Below are 21,767 nucleotides of genomic sequence, written 5' to 3' on the forward strand. Positions count from 1 at the left end.
AAATATTTAATGAACCTGTACCAGTTCCAAAAGACCTTCCTAACTTTGAGGTTTTTTAATCCTTGCTTGTTTCAGTGGAACATGGCACAAACGCTTCATGTTTCTTGTCAGCTGATGCAGACTTACTTACTGGTTAGTTCCACAATAGGTATACACAACACCAGTTTGAAACATTTTAATTTTCCAAATCTCGTTTGACCAATGTATGTCATTGAAGATTAACAACTTTAATTGGTAGCATCAGTTATTTAAACATACTTTCAATTTTCCATTTGTGTGGACATTAGTCATCTTTAAAGGTTACTGTACTCGTTTCTTCTAAGATGAAGATTCAGGCCTTCACTCAAATAAACAAAATCCAGAATTTAGATACATAAGAGTTTGACATTGCAGGTAGTGTGTATGTGTGGGGGAACACTGCAATTGTAATTAAAGCAATAAAGTAAGAATATTACACATCAACATCATTTTCTGCAGCATATATATGACAGCAATAAGTCGTGATGAAAAGCCTGTTAACATGCACTGTGGTGTAAGGGAGGTAACTCCTTTAGTCTTGTTAATGCTATGCCTGATTTTGAAGGTTCACTGTAGTGCTTTGTCACAGTCACCTGATAAATATATCTAAAAGCCATTCGACATGATATCTGTGTGCAGTAATATATGTACTGTTACATTTTCACACCTTTTGAAACTCCTCTACATGACTACATAGAACTGTACTTGCAGTGTCAGTGGGTATAGGATGAAGCGTACATAAAATGTACACAAGTGCACCTATTCTGGCTTTATAACAGAATCTCTCCGCGCTAAATATGTAATTTATATTCCTGATATTTTTCAAATTCTTTGCATGCAGATATTTTACTGCATTGATCTTTCATTTTAAAAACAATATGGAACTACATTTAATTCTTTGAATAGGATACATCTCCTGATATATTTCCAGTTTGGTGAAATTAGGCTGTTTCTTCCTTGGAAATATTTACCAAAACAAGTGCAGAAATGTTTTAATACAAAATGGTCAATTTCATCAAAATTTGTGAAATTATATAAAATAAAAAGTCATTTTTGAACAATATGCTACTTGCTTTTTACTCAATATGTCAGCCAAATGTCAGTTAGCGTAGAAGCTTAGATAAATCCCAGATGTGTGTGTGTGCATTTTTCTAAAATTCTAAGTTTGTTTTTTTAGGAACTTTAGTAACTGAGTGCGAGTAAAAATATTTACAAAGCTGTGTATTGGGATTTGAACTAGTGCCTCAGCTGTTGATGCGTCAGGCATTGAAAGCAAGTGGAATGTGATGAGTTATCTCCCTTTGACTGATCACATCTTTCTCAAATCGCTATTGTTACGAAATCCATTAATGCAGCCATGTCAGAACTTACATTTTCATTCATGACTTAGTTGTCATTGACTATGGTTTTCCCATATTCTCAAGATGAATATTAGTGATAACAACTCAGGATTTTGGATCATCAGTTTTTTTCATGAACAGTTTCTTGCCAAAAGTGAGTAACATCAGATTTAGATTTCAACAACACATTCTTTTCAAAGCCTATAACCAATTTTGGTTTAATAGTGCAAGCTCGGTGCTCAGGAAATAATCAAATCAAAATTAGTCATCAAATTCATTAGACTGCATTGTCACTGTGTCAATAATGCAAGATGTAATAGCTATGAAAAATTGCATTCAATTCAATCAATGCATCTACATGACATCAAACTTTCTGTTTTTCTTTGGCAATATGATTTCACATCTGCGATCCTGTTAATCAATAGTTACAACAATGGGTTGACCTCCTCTCTTTCTGAGTGACTCCAGCTGCCCGGGAGATGACTACAAACAACCCAGATAGAATTTATCTCCAATTATAACACATTTGCCTGAGGCACATCGTAGTTCAAAGACTCCTGCTATTCTGCTGTCCGAGGAGATAATCAACATGCTTGGATTATCCTTCCTCTGTCTGTGACTCAATGCAGTCTCTGTGGCGTTATTGATAAAATCCTTAACCAAAACTGTATTTGTTTACGCACATTGATTTGCTAAATCAAAACCCTGCTCATCTGTTTGTCCGATAAAGCATGCATCTCTTCACTGTTGACAGGACTGTGAAAGGAAAATAAAATGATGGTTCCACATTTTAAGGATTTTCATCTTAAGAGATTAGTATTCTCTGAAGATGTTAGTAAATTAATTCGGACATGAAATGTTTTAAGCTCTTGATAGTGCATTATGAGTGTGTCAGCCCAAGTGGGAAATATCACAGCTAGACTTAACTGTGAGAATTTTCCATGGCTAATGCAATGTAATGCATGAATGCAGCTCCCTTCTTGCATCCCAGCTCGAGTAATTACATTACTGTCTGTAACTTTGATAGCACTGTGATCACTGATTGCATAATTACATCATTACTTGAGTGACAGCGTGTATTTGAGCCATGCATCAATACCAACAACCCTAATGCTTGGGTGTTCACTCCTTTTGCAGCTTTGTTAAATATTACATCCAGAAATTAGAGAATGCTGTTGTTTGATTTTCATAAAAATTAAATCTTATTATCATTGGGGCACTAAGAATCTTTTCTAGGCTGCAGCTGTTGTCGAAACTAATTCTCATTTAGTTTATTGATGTTCAAATGAAGCAGTGCAAATTGAAATCAGTGCCGATAGTTCTTGAAATGTAAGATAAACGATGAAAATGCCACATCTTTAGTCCTTAGTAGTTTACTCTATAAAACAAATATCCTACAAGTTTATTGACCTTTCTATGCCACAAGGACTAAGAGGCCATGTGGGTCAGTATTTTTAAAAAATTGTTTTGGTAAAGCTAGGTACTCCTTAGGGTGTAAAGGCTTTAAGTAGAAAGAAAGTAAACCTCTTGTACTGCTGACAGGGATCTCATATTAATATAATATTCACAGTTGTGAATTGCCAATCAATATAAGTAAAGCTGTTGTTCTCATGACTAGGCTCTCTTAATACTGTAGACCTACTCCAATAGTGCAAGTGTGTGTCCCAGACATGTTGTATAATTGCAGTTATCACTGCACAGGCAGTGCCCCATATCAAGCCTTCCAGCACACGCCTGCAGACCACCTCATCAGCGCTGTGGGACATGTGCTCTCAGCTCCCAAGCTGTTAGCTGCTGATAATGCAGTTAGGACTACAAGCACTCTCAGTAGTAGAGTTCTGCCTATTGACAGTAAAGAATTCTCCTTATGTGTATTGCTTGTGGTCAAGATGTTCCTGTTTCGCTGGTAAACACTATATGTAGTTCCTTCATATCGAGAGTGCATGAGGCTTTATGGGGATATTAGATGAGTTGTACACTCTTGGTGTGCATGGCCTTTAGAAGGTGAATCCCCTTTTCACCCTGGTAATGTTTCGTGTCAGCACTAAACCCATGCTTGTTTACCAAAGATATTAATGTCAAAGAACTGCATGGCTGTCATCTTTCGGTCACACATTAAAGATACATATTGCAAGACAACTCAAATGCTGTTTAAGGCAGCACTGATGCCAGATTTACTCATTCACCATATGACAAGAATGCAACCTTGTTTTTATTTTTGATTGTGAATTACATTTATTTTAGTGTAATCTGCAGGGGTAAGCTTAGTTGTCAGCAGTAGTTTTGTGTGTCAATAGAGATTTAAGCATTAGCCGTATGAAATATAGCATTAGTCTTGTGCAATTTGTCAGTTGCAAGCATTAGTCCTGTGGAATACATCAGTTGCAAGCATTAGCCATGTTGTGTTCAAATTTTCTGTTCAGCTAAAAATCAGATACCATCTTAGTCTAGAAAATGTGGCAAGTCTAGATTTCCACAGCTTCAGGCTCATGGCTTCTTGTCGTTCCTTTTTTATCTAGAAAATATGTTCATTTCAGAGACAGTTGTTAGTCTAATGCTATCTCTGTGCCATACCCACAGAACTCATATGGTATCTGATTACAGGAACTTTTAATCCTTATATTCCATGATGGTGCAGTTAATGAAGAGGAAAGTTTCGTGTTAAATATTAAGTTGCACTTTATAAATGTATGTAATATCGTATCATCTTGCATTTCACAATCAGAAAAGACTGTTAAATAGTTCACATTCTCTTCCGATACACTCAAGAGTCTCAAGAGGATTGAACTCTCTTCCTATTTGGCTGTCTAATGTATGTCAAAGGACTAGTCTCTTCCTAATTTGTTCCAGACATCAAACTAGGAAGTTTTCAACATATCGAGTTACATGCTGGTGTGTTTTTCCCCATTGTCAGCTGTTACATTAGCACTTTCTGAAGGAGGAAAAAGCTTGTCTTTTGAGACATCTCCACTGCTATTTTTATTTAAAAACCCAATGTGCAAAGTAATGACAATTTTGGTAATCTGCTTCTCAAAATGTTTTGAAGGAGTACACAATGAATTCTAATTGCATGGTGTTTTTCTTGTTAATTTTAAAAGCCAACAATAATATTTCAAAAGTCATTACCAAATGATACAGCACAGATCATAAGTTCTGTCAGGGGATAGACTGTTATTCTGTAATAACATCCCAATCAGCTCATTCCTTAGCTATTTAAATGGTCGATATCTTTTTCTTATATTTCATGTCACATCAGAAGCCTTACTCTGGTTTAGAAATATATTACCAGCAGTAACAGCCTGAGAATGAATGAGCTCACCTGCATCTCCAGTTTAAACACATAAGAGAATGAAAAACGTTTTAAAGGAATAAACCCATTACTTAGGGATAAGCAGTTAAAGTTATATTTCCGCCTCATCTTATAAAAAGTGAGCCTAAAGTAAACCTTGGTATAAATAAAAAGCAATGTTCCTGTGTCTTATCTGTCCCATCAAAGCGTGCATGCTCGCAACATATATGTGAAGTTTGACAGTTTCCGCAGAGCCAGGGACTGGAATGTTACAACGTGCTGAAAGATATGTTTGATGTTATATCCACCACCAAAGTCCCAAACTTGAGAATTTCCTTCAAAATTCAAATGCTGATGAGACCAAGTTTGACAGATGTTTCCCCAGCTTGCTTTTGGGTGCCAGATTCTGCCCTGTTTGTATACCAATCTTGTCTGGAGAGGTTTGACCTGTGAACTCTGACCTGCATGGTGACCCCTGACTTCCTGATTCTCTGTCAGGCACATGTGCTGTGCTGATCATTAATTGGTAACAGATAAGGAGTGTAAGGTAACATGCTCTGTTACATAATTGAACATGGCGATTGTGGCAGTTGAATTCCTTCAGCATTTGAGATGGCGTAATGTGTCCAAGGATTGAGCTAGAATCTCATTGTATACTCATATATCTTTCTACATGTTTGTAACTACTGCGTTCATATTTGTAGTTTATAGAATATTGCTACTGTTTCTTGATGGAATGCTGTGCTATAAATATCTCCTTCACTGTTGCTTTAACTAACAGCTTGTCTCAGAAATCATACTTTACAGAAAAACAAATCATAGTAAAATAAAACAAAATCTAATGAAAAGGAGTCCTGCTACTTTCATTTATTTTCTGAAGCTATGGAAATATACTTATGTTGGCTTTTTGGATACATTTGCTTTGGGGTCTGTATGATGCTTACTGATGCTATGTGTACCACTCAAAGAAATTAAAGGTCTCCCAATTAATGGTGCAGTCAATTAACTGTAATAAAATGAAAGAATCTCTTTCATTCTTGGCAGATTAACACTGGTAGTTTGAAAAACCTGGGTGTTCATCAAATTCTTTAGCACAGTATATGCAAGCTGGGGAAAGAAAGTCCACTTCATATTTTGAAAAAGGAAAATAATTGACAGATACTGATCTTGATGAATCTGGTTTCTAACCAATACATATAATTCTCAGTATGGCTAACTGTACAGGATTGGATATACAGCCGCATGGGGGCGGTGGGGTAGCCTTGTGGTTAAAGTGTTCACTCGTCATGCCAAATACCCAGGTTCAATTTCCCACATGGGTACAAAGTGTGAAACCCATTTCTGATATTCCTTGCTGAGGTATTGCTGCAACATTGCTAAAAGTGGCATAAAACTAAACTCACTCACTCTAAAGGACGGGTTTTAGCCAAAAACACAGAAGTACAACCCAGAATTCAGTGATTGTAGTAGCAATATGTTCTGTTTCCAAAAGTCTGAACAGACACTGTAGTTTGGAGCGTCATAGGAACCTGGATGTTTCATGTCAGATCAGTCACAGTGTTGCATTGATGGACTAGTCATGTATTAGATTAGCTTGGATTTGAGGATGTTTGTGGAATTTTAATTAAACTGAACTTGTTTTGTAATACTGTCTTTGATATGTTATTGTTCATTAAAAAAATGTCTAATTTTACAGTTTTAATTCTCTGTGTGTTAATCTAGTTATTTTTCTGTGCTTTGTTGATACTGTGCTCTTTGTAAAGTCATGATATGGCTAAAATATTGCAAATGTGGTTATAAATCTTCATTCACTCATTTTGCTCACTCTCACTCCAATCACTCCACTCACTAACTCACTCAATCCACTCTCTCTAGTGGTACGTGAATATTTAGCAAGATGAATTACAGTTGAAAAGACAGTTTTCTTTTCCTTGCAAATGTACATCAGCAATATGCACAGATTTATATTTTAATGTCAAAATTATTTTGCATGATATCCATACATCATAGCTGTTGGCAGTTCATCAAATTGGAACATGTGAATATGGTTAATGCAAAATGAAAATCTTTCATTCATTTATAGCAGCCCAATTTTAAAATTTTAAATTTAAAAAAAACCCTCCATGTTCACCTCTCCTATCTAGCCTCAAAGTTTGTATGTAGTTACAGGCTCTGGTGTAAGTAAGAGGATAAGTGGGGAGGAGTGTGTTTTGAATTAGCTGTAGATATAGGCCAGCTGTAGACAGGAGGGGTACTGCTGGAGGAACCAAGGGGTATATGTTTCAGAGACAAGGAAGTCTGGCTGAGATGCTAACTGTCAACCAGACCAGTCTCCATTTCTTTGACAGTGCAAGAATGTAGATGTTGATGATTTGTTCAGCTGGGAAGTCACCTTCATTCATAACATTCCCTGGAAGGGATTCCAAGCTTGGCACCATGGCTGGAGTGCTCTACTTTTCACAAATAAAAAGGTTAAAATGATAACTAGTGCACCTATTTTTTTAAATGTCTCTGTAACCTTCTTTTGTGATGACTTCTTGAATTGTAGAACTGTGAATATGAAATTACTTGGAAGTAATTGTAACTGAATATGTTTGCCGGTAGGTGTCACTTTGAGAGTAATGTGATGATAGCTGTGCATCATTTTTCTTTTATGTCACAGCTTTGATAACAAGCTTTGTTATCACCATTTTCTAGAACTGGCATAAACAGGATTACTTATTTGAGACAACTTGAATAGGTTTGTTAGAAAGAAATGTTTGTGATATAACAGAAGAAGTTTTACAAGGGACTCAGCATGATTATAATATGTTACACTTAAAGATCACCACTAAATACAACACAAGCATCTGTTTTGTATGCTTACATATTAATTAACCAGTCAAGTTCTGAATTGGAAATATTTCATGGTTTCAGTCAAACCAGACAAATGAAGCAGCTCTTATTGCTTTTAGTATTGTAGAGTACAGAAATAAAACATCAGTTGACCTTTTCTAAAATACCAAACAAAATGTCATCCCAACATTTTTAGTTACCCATTCTTCACTATGTCACAGAGACTAATAGTCATGTAACTATTACATCTTTTGCTGAATTCTGGTCATGTCTTTATGCCACTGAAAGAAAAAATGACTATTATGCACAAATCAGTAAGTCATGCTGGTAGAATGGAAAAGCAAGGCATGTACTAGGGGTGGTTAAGAGAACAGCCTTCCTAATCTTTAGTGCCTGTGCAATCAATATTTGTGCCACTTATACAGTCTCAAGAAGAATTCCAGTTGGATAGACAGAAGTTATGTAAAAAATGTAAATGAGTGTTATTATCAGACAGTGTAATTTGATTGTAAGATGTAGCCATGGCTCAGTGCCAGTCTAGAGTATGTTATTTTTATGAGACATGTCAAACTACTTTAAGAATTATCGTGAAAAACATTACATTTACAGATGGAACAAGTACATAAGTACATGCACACTAGCAACTGAGGTTGAATTCCTGTAAAGCCTGTTTTGAGTAGCGGAGAAAAGTATTTTTCATATTTTCAAAATTACTTTCTGTAATTTGAACAGAGACTGCTATGATACCTCACCTCACCTCACCTCACCTCACCTCACCTCACCTCACCTCACCTCACCTCACCTCACCAAACCAAACCAAACCAAACCAAACCAAACCAAACCAAACCAAACCACCAAACCACCAAACCACCAAACCTACTCCAAACCAACTCCAAACACCAACACCAACACCACCAAACCAAACGGGGGGACACCAGATATGGACCTTACATAGTAACCATGTGAGGAATCGAACATGGACCTTTAGGTGATGAGTGAATCCTTCAACCACAAGGCTGCGCCACCTCCTTCAATGTGAAGGCAGTGAAAGGAATCTGAATATGGAATTGATTACAAGAGGAAAATAAACAGTAAAGATGGTTATAAAGGCTAGAAGAAGTTGAATAATTTTTCTATATAATTATGTGATGTATACTTTTCAGCAAACAACAAACAGGTATGACTGGCGATATACATATCACTATGCCACGAGTTCTGTGAATAATGTTTCTTTTGATATTATTACAAAACTTCAGAGAGATCATTCATGAAACAAAACTTACTGGCATGTCCTTAATGAATGGTGTTAATTTAGTTTGATAAAAAATAATAAAAATTATGAAAAATTAATTGTCAAATCCTCATATTTCCTGTTCATGTAAGAGGTACTTCTGAGTTGTAATTGAAATTTGTGTATGTCCTTTGCATTGAATATTAGCTGCATCTAATGGATGTTTCTTAAGCATGTGCTTACAATCTCATCCCCTGATGTTTTCAGCGGAAGCATGTACACTGCAGTTACTATTTATGCAATATTCCGGTACATGTGTATAAGATTTTGGGGGACATCTCAGAAGATTAAATAATTGGCAGTGTTTTCAAGTGTTCATTTATCTTAAGAGGTTTGTTCTTCTATGATTCACCTGGCAAGGTGTACTATATTCCAAGTTTTGTTTTACTTAAAGTTTGCACAGACTTAATTGGCATTTCATATGTTCTGCTATTCTATTATATTGACATGTTCCCTATGACAAGGTCAGCTGGAATTAGACATCTTCTCAGTGGTTGTTATCACATGTTGACTGATACAGGAGGGCATGTCATAAATAATAACTACAAAAACAAACCATGCTAAGTGCATTTATAACTTTATATTTTGATGCATTAAATCATATTTGCAATGGCATGCCTTGAAATGCTGTTTTAGTTTACATTGCCTCAAGATGTGCTGGCTCAAAGCTGAACTTGGTACATTAAGTGTTGGCTCAGAGCTGAACTTGGTACATGAAGTGTTGAACCATCTGCTCACTGCACAATCAGATTTAACAATGCCTTTCAGTAATGTTTAAAGTTCATATATATATCTCGCAGAGTAGCACTGTCTCATAATAACCTCTGACTACCAGTATTCATGATAGACATATCAACTTTATTTGACATAGATTATTCCCCTGTAAAGTCAATGAATACATTTATATCTTTTCTTGATTTTATGGGAGTACCAAATATGAGCCATCATGTCTGTTGTAAGTGAGTATATGCAGATAAGATTAGCTTTACATCTATAAGTCATGACTATTGCAAAAAGGTATTTCAAACAACTGGAAATGATTGCCATGATAAAAGTGAATTATGGCCTGCCATCGCATTCTGTTAATGTAAGCCTAATCTCCCTTCTAAGCAAATGGGCTCTCAAATGATTGTTTTACACTCCAGGAATGTGTAATTACTTAAATATACATATCTTTTTGCTGTATGACAAAGCCATGACACAGGAATCGATTTGGAATGAAGCATAGAAGAAGGATCATATTAGGTAAATTTGTATTAACAGTTTACCTTGCACTTCATGCTATTCCGAGTTAAAAACAGTTCATATCTCTTTCTATCCTTACAACTTGGCTGAATTGTGGGGCATCAGAGGTCTTTAATATTATGTTATTGTAGCCAATCAAATGACTCGAAGGTGTTATGACACATACACATATGCACAGTGCTACACATATGTGTCATAACACTTTGTTATGAAACACCTTTACGAAGTACCACGTGGGTAATAACATGTTATTGTAAATTGATCCTAAATGTTACTTTCTAAATATTGAAGAGAAATGTTTTGCAAATGTTGCCTCCAGATACAGTCATATTTTCATGCTAGTTTTGTGTCTGTGCTACTACATAAACAATTAATCTGTAATATTGTGGACTATTTTCCTCTTTGTTCATGGTATCAATCTTCTATTGGTTTCAGATAAACCATACTTGAGAAAGTTGACCTTTACCACAAGTTGTAGCTATGCAATGTGCTTTGGTGCTATGACTTTTTCTGTATTTAATTGATAATGTAATGAATAAATGTTTAAAGCATAAACATAAAGTTCATTTAAGCTTTGTAATTAAAAAAATGTTTATGAATGCTGACTTTGGTCTCAATGCTAGTTGCGACTTAAAACTCAACTCAAACAAACCATTTGGAATTGATGCGAATGAACTTAAGTAGAAGCAGGAGTTACCTCCCATTGTGCACATACAATGAATGGGAAGTAACACAAACCAAACAAGCCATCAGTCTCCCCATCATTGCCACATAAACAGACAGCAGTACTCCATATCTACCAAATAACAATGTTCACTGTCCTTATTGCATGAATGTTGTTCGTCTAGTTCTATTTCCATTTGCCAGTTTCAAATATTAGTGTCCTCATCGTGTTGGAACAGTTAGCATCATGAAAACTGTAGGCGTAGTTAAGATTTATGGGCATATAGATCATTCATCCACTATAAATGTTTGTACGTGAGTGTTTTGTGGTAAGAAAATGAAGGGAATAGTTCATGAATTAATGTTGTATAGTTCTTGCTTCTTTCCATACAGTGAATCAGATAGGATGCCCATTTGTATCACAGGTGATACTTATGTACTACTCAAAGGAAATTCACACCAAATTCTTTCATAAAACAATGGGTATTCAGCTGTTCTTTAACTGCTTTTGAGTAGTTTATCTGACATCTCATCCTTCGGTGTTTCCAATTGTTGTGCAGTGTGTCAGTTCACAATTGTGTACATATATGTATATTTAACTCAGAGTAATGTTATAAATTTGTCAGATGTTTAAGATGAGTTTGATGAGGCAGCTGAAAATTAATAGTTTTCTGTCTCTTGAAAAGTATACTAATGGAAGCAAGTAAGGGAACACATAAGAGTACAAGTGTTCCTGTATTCTTTCCCAGGCTTCTTCACAAGGTATGAGTGAGTGAGTTTAGTTTTACGCTGCGTTTAGCAATATCCAGCAATATCATGGCTGGGGACACCAGAAAATGGGCTTCACACATTGTACCCATGTGGGGAATCGAACCCATGTCTTTGGAATGACGAGTGAACGCTTTAACCACTAGGCTACCCCCCACCCCCCACCCCCCACCCCGCCACAAGGTATGTATTGCACTGTGGATGAAATAAAGAAACAAACACTTGTACGTTGATGTGTTCCCATATTTGTTTCCATGAGTATATTCCATATTTTTTGTAACAGCTCATTTGAGATAAAATTATCCACCACTCATTTGTCATGTAATATCTTTAAAATAGATATTACCATATTTTTCTAGTAAAATAATGCAAATTAATTTTTGAATCTTGTGAAATATTTTCAAAGAACCTTTCTTCTTACAAAAACGGTTTGTTTTATTTGAGACTGGTCATTTCAATGTTGAATTTCTTTCATCTGATAGAGGCCCTGTCCTCAATCAATGTGGGTAATCTGGTAATGACTTCATCTGCTGGTTATAATCGTATAAGCCCCTCCCAAATATTTTTTCATCTCCATATTTCTAAAGATCATAGTTGCATAGCTGGCCAATGATGTTTATTATATGCCAAAGCCTTTAACAGTACTGTAGCATGATTCACATTGTTTTTCACGTTTCATCCTTTAATTGATTGATGCGTAATTATTGGAAGGGAAGAAAAGTGGTTAGGCTCCATAGAAAATTAGAACACTGAAGATTGGGCCCTGTCATTTGAGGAAAATGAATGGGAAACATAATCTCATCATTTTCAGAGAGTTCAGCTCGTTTGCATTACAGTGTGTGACACACAGTTATTCTTTTTCAACAGTTTTGATATTTTTTGTCGAACAGAGATAAAATTTTGTCATGACAAATGAAAGCTGAATAGCCTATTGATCTCTTTTTTTGGGACTTGAAATCTGGGGTTTTTCAGTTTCCGTTACAGTTTTTGAATGTTAATCACAAAATTATTTACAGAAAATATATTTATCTTAGTAAATTGTGAAAATACTATGATCAAAGTTATTGTTTAAAACTGCATTTTACTGTATGTGTTGTGTGGTATAATTCGAGAATGGAATTAGCATGGGGAATAGTTTTATGTTTCTCATTTGATGCATTTATGCTAAATTTCTTCTTCTTCTTCTTCTTCTTCTTCTTCGTTGTCTTCTTCTTCGTTGTCTTCTTCTTCGTTGTCTTCTTCTTCGTTGTCTTCTTCTTCGTTGTCTTCTTCTTCTTCTTCTTCTTCTTCTTCTTCTTCTTCTTCTTCTTCCACATTTTATGCAAACAAAATATAACATTTCACAAAGTAAACTTTCAAAAGTACTGCATGTGGACCCTTTTCATGGAAAAATAACATCCTGGCATGATGTAACCCAAATTTTGTTGAATGGATTTTTTTCCTTTAAGAAAAAAAGGGGATAATTTGAAAATTGACAAGAGTGTATGTGTTAGAACAGCTGAATTTGTCCTGGTAGCTTCCAGCTTTGCACTGAACCCTGATTGGTTGAATTCTCGAGCCCCTACAGGGACCATTCATTGAAAACACAGCAATTTACAAGGCCATCTGCCGAGACAGCTTCTAAAGCAGCTTGTCAAATTTACCAAAGTCTGGGCTGTAATTGATACTAAGCTAAAACACTCAGCTGGGCGAACATTGAAAATGAGGGCAAAATTATATACTTTTTTGCCAGGAAGCTTTTTAGGGCATTTACCCATATTTATGCTGCTTGCTTGTTTTTTTTGTCAACCAGAAAAATCATTAGTGGTGCTTTGGCAAGGGTTTTAAATTTCACTCATCAAAAGTTATGTCAAACTGGATCAATTTGAATTACATATGTCTGGAAGAGCTAATAGCTGTAACAGGAAAAACAGAGAAGTTGTTTATCGAGAAGCCTAGTTGTATCACAAGTATATTTTACTAAACTTCTTTTTTGCAGCATTTAAGATAGCATCATTTCATTAATAGGTTTCCTTGTAAACATCTTGCAAGTTGTGCAACTTTGGGTGAACATTTGTTTCAAGACTTTTTGGGTGATTAATAAGCACTACTGGCTATAGAATGTGATAGGAACTTGAAATAATGTGAAAATCTATTGTTCAATCTACTCAAGTTTACGTATAAATTTGTAAAAAGTTTAGAATTATGAAGTGAGTGAAATAATTCTGAATGCTGTCAACATGAAGCATTACAACACAAATGTCCCTGTAGTAAGACGGCTGACCTGTATCTGTTCAATAAGCCCATGAAATTCAAAATCTACCCGGTTGTGCATTGATAACACCAGCTGTTGAGGAAAGCTGAAAAATTGGAAAGAACGTTTCCACTCTCTATTGCAACGGGGCCATATGTTGTAAACTTTGAGCTTTGTTAGCTTCCTGGGGTATACTTTCAAATGAAATATCTGGTTGCAAGAAAGGGATATATGTCTGTCTGAACAAATTTAATTCATGGAACAGCTTGCAGAAATATTTTTCAAATGGTTTTATGGGAAATTGCAAGGCTAACAAAAATATATTTGTTTCTGGTATAGGAAACTGTACGATCTGGTCTGGTCATCATAAATTAGTTATCTCTTTTTTAGTAAAAGCATTTTTTAGTACTAAACAGTTTTCTTAGAGCATCAAGACTGCTTTGAAAATTGAGTCAAAACTTATCGTATTGAAAAGTTACATCTAGAAAATGTTTACTTTCAGGTATTACTAAAATCATTCTTAGATGGGCATGTATTCCTTTTTTTATTTCTGATGTTGGATCTGAGAGACACCATTCAAGAGCATGTCAAGTGGTTGATAGTGTAAGCATCACCAACATCAAAATCATCAGGTCATCATTGTTTATCAGAGTATCAAGGTTTGAAATCCAGTCCAATTTGTACTGATTTTAAATGTCTGCATATAATATGTCTATGGGTTCGTCAAATTTAATGTAAAACTTCACTGGAATGAGAGTCATCTAGCAATTATTCTATGAGTTGGATGTTTTCTGGTATTTGTTGGTGCTCTTCATGTATCAGGAGTCCATTCAATGCATATTTTTATATTTAAGGAAATGTAGGTAAGAATCATCCAAAATTGGGCATTATAAATATAAAAAAGCTGGAATTACTTCCTCTTTTTGACAGATTCAGTGCTCTGAATGCAGTCCACCAGAAATGCTTCAAGATGCTCCACAGCTGACTGAAATGGCACTGAAAATTTTGCATTTTATCTGTGATTATTTACCCATGGGAACCTGAATGCTATAAATGTATTCTTTTCTATATTCACTATTGGTCAGGCATTAGTTTATCATCCATGGAAATTATACTAACATGTGACCAATCTTGAACTTCCAGTACTAAGTGGGATGGTGAGGCGGCCTAGTGGTTAAGGCATAAATTGGTCACATAAAAGGCCTGGTTAATCTGATTCCCCACATGGGTACTATGTGTGACACCAATTTCTGTTGTCCACCACTGTGATGATGCTGGAATATTGCTAAAAGTAGCATAAAAGCCAACTCACTCACTCACACTCACTGAAGTATTGAGTGACCATGTGTGAATTATTCACAGTTGATATCCCACATCTGAAATAGCAATTGAAACCTTACCTTTATCATCACTCTCACAAAATTCCTTGTCATGCATGAAAGTTTTGCAGAATAAATTACAAGATAACCTATATTTCTAGAGTTTGCTATCTCTTATAATATATTTTACAGGGTTTCTACATAAATAATCTATACACATTATGCTAGTCCTTGCAATATGTAGATGAAACCTTTTGCAGTTATTCAGCTGTAGAACAGAGAGAGAAGTTTTAGGAAATGTGATTGGAACATTAGCATAATAAAACCATTACTCAATGAAAAACTTTATTGCATCCAATGGCATGGCATGGAATACATCCTGTGTAATAAGTAGCAATAAAATATTGATATTATATTTCATGTCACCAACAGGGGATATGCAGGAAACAATATCTGGTAGTTATTTTCAGCAGTAAACAGCTGTTGGTTGTAACAGCTTGCATTGAACTGTGTAATAAAAGAATATATCCCCCTGTATGATGAAAATGCATTGTTGGAAGATATTATCAAATATTGATGCTGACATGTTTTCATGTCTCTGTACATGTGGAATGTGTAGTACAAATACATTGTTCATTTCAAGGACTGTTAAGTTTTGTTTTACCCTCCAGCATTCTGTTCCCTGCAGTACCGATAGAAAAATACAAGGTGGTATCAAATCAACAGATAAAATATTAATAATTATGGTGTTTTCCCAAGTGTCAATCTAATCAGATGGTGTAGGTTTAGTGTTTCAGAATCCACTGGCAGGCATATATTAATACAGAATTAGGTTGAAATTGAACTTTCTAAGGATTAACTGTGATATGTAGGGAAAATGCATCTATGGTGGTGAATTACATGCAATCATTTACCAAAAAAGTAGGCAAATATAAGTAAAGTAACATGTATATGTCAAGGTAGAGACTGCAATTTGGTAGAATCAGAGATTTTGCTTTTTCAAAATATTCACTGGCTTGCATAAGTGTAGAATTGCAATCTCTACCCTGACAGATTTGAATTTCTACTGGTAGGGATTGTGATTGTGATTGTATAGGTTATTTTATATAGTCAGAGTTTCTACCAATAGAAACTCCGATTGCAATCTGTACTAGTAGGAGACCCGTGAAGGTCCCGGGGTAGAATAGGCCTTCAGCAACCCATGCTTGCCATAAAAGGCAACTATGCTTGTCGTAAGAGGCGACTAACGGGATCGGGTGGTCAGACTCGCTGACTTGGTTGACACATGTCATCGCTTCCCAATTGCGCAGATCGATGCTCGTTTTGTTGATCACTGGATTGTCTGGTCCAGACTCGATTATTTACAGACCCCCGCCACATAGCTGGAATATTGCTGAGTGCGGCGTAAAACTAAACTAAACTCAAACTGTACTAGTAGGATCGGAGATTCTACCAGTGGAGACTCCAATTGCTACCTTTACTGGTACAGACTCTGATCGTTATCTCTACCAGATCGCATTCTCTACCCTGACATATACATGATAGAATATATAGAATTGAGGAATAACTCAAGTGACTATCAATATATTCTATGGAAGAACAGAAATATCACATTATTACTCTTCATTAAATGTGAAATATGAATGTAAAATATTATTGTAGGATAATGAAATTTGTTTTGATAGAACTGGTTTTATTTCTTTATATACTTTTTTCATGAAATAGAATCTTTGATCATGGCAAAATAAAATTATTGTTCAAGAAGCCATGACTAAAATTTATGATATTTATGTCATTTACATTATTATTCGATAGAAACAGGCTGATTTCATTTGGAAGACTTTTAAGAAAGTTGACCAAATCATCCTTTGCATGTTTCAATGATAAAATTAGTTTCAATATGTATTATCAGTTTCTTGTATCTGATACTGTATAATGCAGAAGGCATGGGTGATCTATTTGTCTGGAACTCTCTTAACAGAACAGCCTCCCTTTGGTGTACAGGAAAGTCTTTATCAGTAATATCACTTGAAGCTCACAAAATGATCTAGGATTACAGGATAGGTAGAACCCACCTTCCAGATTCCGTGATGATGGTATTTCCATTATATGCCCTCTTTCTTGCGGTATTGCCATTATATGCCCTCTTGTTAATCCAGACAATTGTCAAGATTTAAAGTGTTTGTATAAGTGATGATATTGAAGTAAAAAATGAGGATCAGACTTCCAAGTAGTCAGGTATGACCAGTGCAAACAGTGGCAAATGTTATAAAGGTTCATCATGTACAATCAACTAGTTCAAAGCTGATTGTTGTTATTCCTCCTGAAAATCTTATCATGGTTTTTACTGCAAGCAAAGGACAACAGTGAACCACAAACCTCAAACATAGAAGTTTTTCCATGACTAGAATCGGTCTCCTGCAGCGTATGCTATTAGTGGAAGTTGACACAATGGAATAGTTAGTAGGTCTTGGTGACTTGGTCATCCAATCTAATCCCAGTGGTGTGGATAACTGCTCAGAATATCAGTCACTTGACTGTATTCTCCAGATCTGACATTGGCATGGTCAGTTACTAGATCATGGTTACCTCTATGAAACCTCATGTTATTTTTTTTTTTTAGTCCTGCAATATCAAATGTCAAATTTGTTGATGTGACAGATAGCTGAAAATTTCTGTTGTGTTGTATCATATGGCACAGAGGTTATTTTGCCAGTTACAGTTGAACTTTGAGACTTTGGTAAAGATTATCTTAAGAAGTTGTTTGATGACAGTCAAGATCTGGAAGCTATTTCGTTTGACTGGAACTATATGATAATACATCGAGACACTCAGAATTGAGAATATGGTGGTTCAGTTTTAGCAAGTAAATGAAATCATCTAAAGAGTTTTCATAATTTCACTCTCTGCTGTGACAACCATCAACAAAGTATCACAAGTATGGTTACTTTAATGATTGTGATACTGTCCAGGCAGTATGACAAGACCTTCTGATCTCTTGTCTTAGTATATCCATTCTGATTTCTACTTCCTTATTATAACCAATACAATGATGAATTATAAAACTGTTGGTCTCTCTTTCAGGACCGATATTTGACAAAGGATTGGATGGTGAAGAAGTGGACAGAGACAACCTGTCATGTGTGGCAAGTTTATCATAACTTAAAAAGGAAAGATCATCAGTACTGCTGTTTAGTGATTAGGACTCTCCCCAAAGAGTAGCGGTGTCAGACGATGTGTAAGGAATACCATGTTACAAATACAAAATAGTTACTCTTTGGTGCATGTCAAGCAGTCACAGATGATGCACCTGCTGGTGTACCCTGAAGTGGAAGAAAGTGGTCTTGTGGAACACTAAATGGATAAATAAGGATGGAATGCTAGCATTGCTACCATTGATAAAATAACACTTCAAAGCAACATATGTGTCTGCACATATGCGTGCAAATGACCACTGGATATTTGTGTCGCAGGATATCAGCAGTATATGCCATGGAATATGATATCAATGCAGGACAGACTGACACATATTGCACAGATGGTAATAAGACACGTACTGCACAGAATGTAGTCATTCATTTTGACAAGCTGAGTACTTGCATTGACTGTGTGCATGTATGTAGTATGATATACTCACCTACAAACATTGAACGACAACGCACATATTGATTTCAACAGAAAGCGCTGACAGAGGAAATTTCAGCACAAATGCAGATTTCGTTGTGCAAGAGCGGCGGTTTCACCATCTACGGAGCATGTATTGCACATTTGGAGGTGCTATATACTTTGCAGGAACCTGTGTTGTAAATGCAAATGGAATTTTTGGATTGTGATGTAATCCAAAATTTTGTTGTCAGTTCCTTTTCCAGGATATCTGTACAGTTTGTTGGAAACAGCCAGAATAATCACAGGTAATATCCTACTGGATGTGCTATTGATTCGAATTCTTATGTAAAGTACATGGTGTGAGAGCAGTTCTATTGTCACCTTGAAGGATCATTTCATCATCATCATGGACAATTTGTATTTCAATTTAAGATATTTTATTTCCTGACAAAATCAAAGACAAGATGGATGAATCCATGTTGTAATTGGGCAAAACATGCTTGCTTGATGATCCAGAAGCAGAGATGAAATGAAACATGAATCCAATAAACAGAGATTTCAAATGAGGAATCAGACACCTGAAGAACAGGTCACAAGAGGATTAAGTGCAGAAAATGGAGTAGCTGTACAAATGCATGTTTTCCTCATTCAAGCACATTTGATGTGTAGTTTATATGGTGTTGTTCTTGATGCCATTGATTTCAAGGCAGCAGCTGTCTTTGTGTTGTTAAAGAGATTGTGTTTGTCCCTATATGATCGCTGCTCATGCAAGATGATGCTTACCAACTGCTGTAGAATTAAAAAATAATTTGGAGAAGCCCTATCATATCAAGATAATGTGTTCTCATCTCATCGAGTGTAGCATTTTAGCAATCACTGGATCTGATGTGAAAGTTCATTCCAAATGCTTAACAAGGAACTGAGATTTCTACTGTGTATGGTTGGTAGGAAACAAGTTAAAACTAATTATATTGGCGTTTTCATGTGCTCAAGTTCAGTGTGTTGTAATGTTCATAGTTGAAAACGAAAAACGAATGGAAAGTTCCCTGTCAACATAGCACAGAATGTTCCTCAGTTGCATTGTGTCCATATTATCATGATGGAAGGGAAAGAACAATGCTGTACGTTTTGCCCTGCCAAATTGGAAAGATGTATTCTTTATTAAGTTATCCAAAGGAGTACAGGCAATGGAGATTGTTGTGTTCATCCAAAGTATCACAGACAAATGTGAGATCCAACTGGGAGTGGCTCTTCAGGAATTGATGTCATCCAGTAAATAGTTACTCTTGCCAAAGAGCAAATTGTGCCAATGAGCTGAAAAATGTTTTTCAGCGTTCCTTTACCTGGATATTATCCAAGCAATTCAGTGTGGGTTGGATATATGTTCTTCATCATCATGAAATATCACGACTATAACATGACTACTTTTTCATTTCTTTGTGATTGACTAAGAATAATTCTTGGGTCTGAACCCTGCATCATTTTGAAATCCCAAAAACATTTGGAGAAACCATATTTGAAGATTTACTTGTGTATTCTTGTACATGGGGGAAAAATAAGAAAGTAAGATTCTTTATGGATAACAACTTCTTTATTACATATGATGCGATGTTTCGGTATGGATCCTTATACCGTTGTCAAGCAAGAGTGCATTCCATACCAAAACTTCCCATCATATTTAACAAAGAAGTTGTTATCCATAAAAAATCTTACTCTCTTATTTCTCACCAGCTTCTAATAATGCCAATCAAACAAATCATGGGGGGAAATATGTAGTATTTATGGAACTCAAAGCTCTCATTTCAAAAGCATTATGTTGATCATTGACTGTAAAACCATCAGTTACATTGATATGTAAAAATCAGTTTTTCATTTTATCAATCATTCTTGAAAAACTCTGTTACTTTCTTCAATAAAATGTATGAGAATGATTATTAGGTTCTTAATTTTGAAAAACTATTAAATATACTGAACTCTGCAACAAATATTTTAATGCAAATCTCTTGTTACATTTTAAACCAGGAATCTGGGCAGTTGTTATAACCATTCTGCATATGTTGTTAAATATATGATAAAATAAAATATACTTTTTATTTTGAAAAGGTATAATTTTGTGTGCTATATATTTACATGATGAAATAGTGACTCTGAATATTTTATGGAACCATTTAAACATCAGATATTGTTTCACTGTTTAAAAGCCAGCAATAAATTCTTTAATACATTTTATCCTTGTTCATTAAATGCAGACTAGAATTCAAAACTACATGGAAAATTTATGTGCCTATTATTGTTTATTATAAACATGAGTGATGGGTTTTGTTTAGAAAATGCATAATTCATCATGAAAATACCATAGCACAAAGACAGGGTTAGGAAGGTTGTCATGACCGAATCCAAACATTCATTAGGATTCATGTCACATATGTTATATGTATTCAGTATGGATTGAGGGAAATGTGAGAAATTACATTTGTCAAGTGGGGATCCATGGACTTGCATTAGGAACTCAGTCAGCTTTATTGTTTAGAAACATGCATTCATTTATATGTTATCCCTTGTTGCATTAGTTTGAAAAATTCAATGACAAGAATCTGTAACATAATTCTTTGTTTCAACATACATTTTCGTGAAAATCTGTATTTTTTATACCTTAACCATGATATTCTATCAATATAGTGTGATAAATTTCAGTACTATCATCATCAACCTCAGAAACTTTGGTATTCTTCAAAGCTGGGACCTGTGTGGCTAGGTCTTCTAAGGGGGATAACTTGTATACATTAGTTACGCTGGAAACATCTGATTGTGGGTTCTAATCCAATGTCACCCTGATTATGAACACAGATTTGTCAACACCAAATGCAGATACGCCAGCCCATACAATTTTATGGTAGTCGCTACAAATTTTTGTTTCAGATTTATGTCAATACAATTGCACTAGAAATTCTATGAAATTTTGAAGAAAATTAATTAAAATGCAGATATACAGTCAAAAACATATTTTCATTGAATAAATATATTTTCGTCAAAAAGAAAGAAGAAATATATTGCTGAAAATATTGAAATCTGTTGTTGGAGGTCTGTGAGCTTCACTCTTGATTAGTGTCACATTATCAGAGTCCATCATGATCGTAAGTATTTAGTTGACTACAGTACA

The 21,767-nt window shown here is 35.3% G+C and overlaps 1 long non-coding RNA gene across 1 annotated transcript in view; it reads left to right on the top strand.

The window, feature by feature from the left end:
• Positions 1-20,709, top strand: part of LOC137292164 (uncharacterized) — a 31,463-nt gene extending 10,754 nt beyond the window's left edge. Inside the window, exon 2 of the long non-coding RNA XR_010957290.1 lies at positions 18,086-20,709. This is a non-coding gene — a long non-coding RNA (uncharacterized lncRNA). The remainder of the gene's footprint in view (positions 1-18,085) is intronic.
• The last annotated feature ends 1,058 nt before the right edge of the window (positions 20,710-21,767 follow it).

The sequence above is a fragment of the Haliotis asinina genome, chromosome 7 (genome assembly GCF_037392515.1).
Source record: "Haliotis asinina isolate JCU_RB_2024 chromosome 7, JCU_Hal_asi_v2, whole genome shotgun sequence".
Classification (NCBI taxonomy): Eukaryota; Metazoa; Mollusca; class Gastropoda; order Lepetellida; family Haliotidae; genus Haliotis; species Haliotis asinina.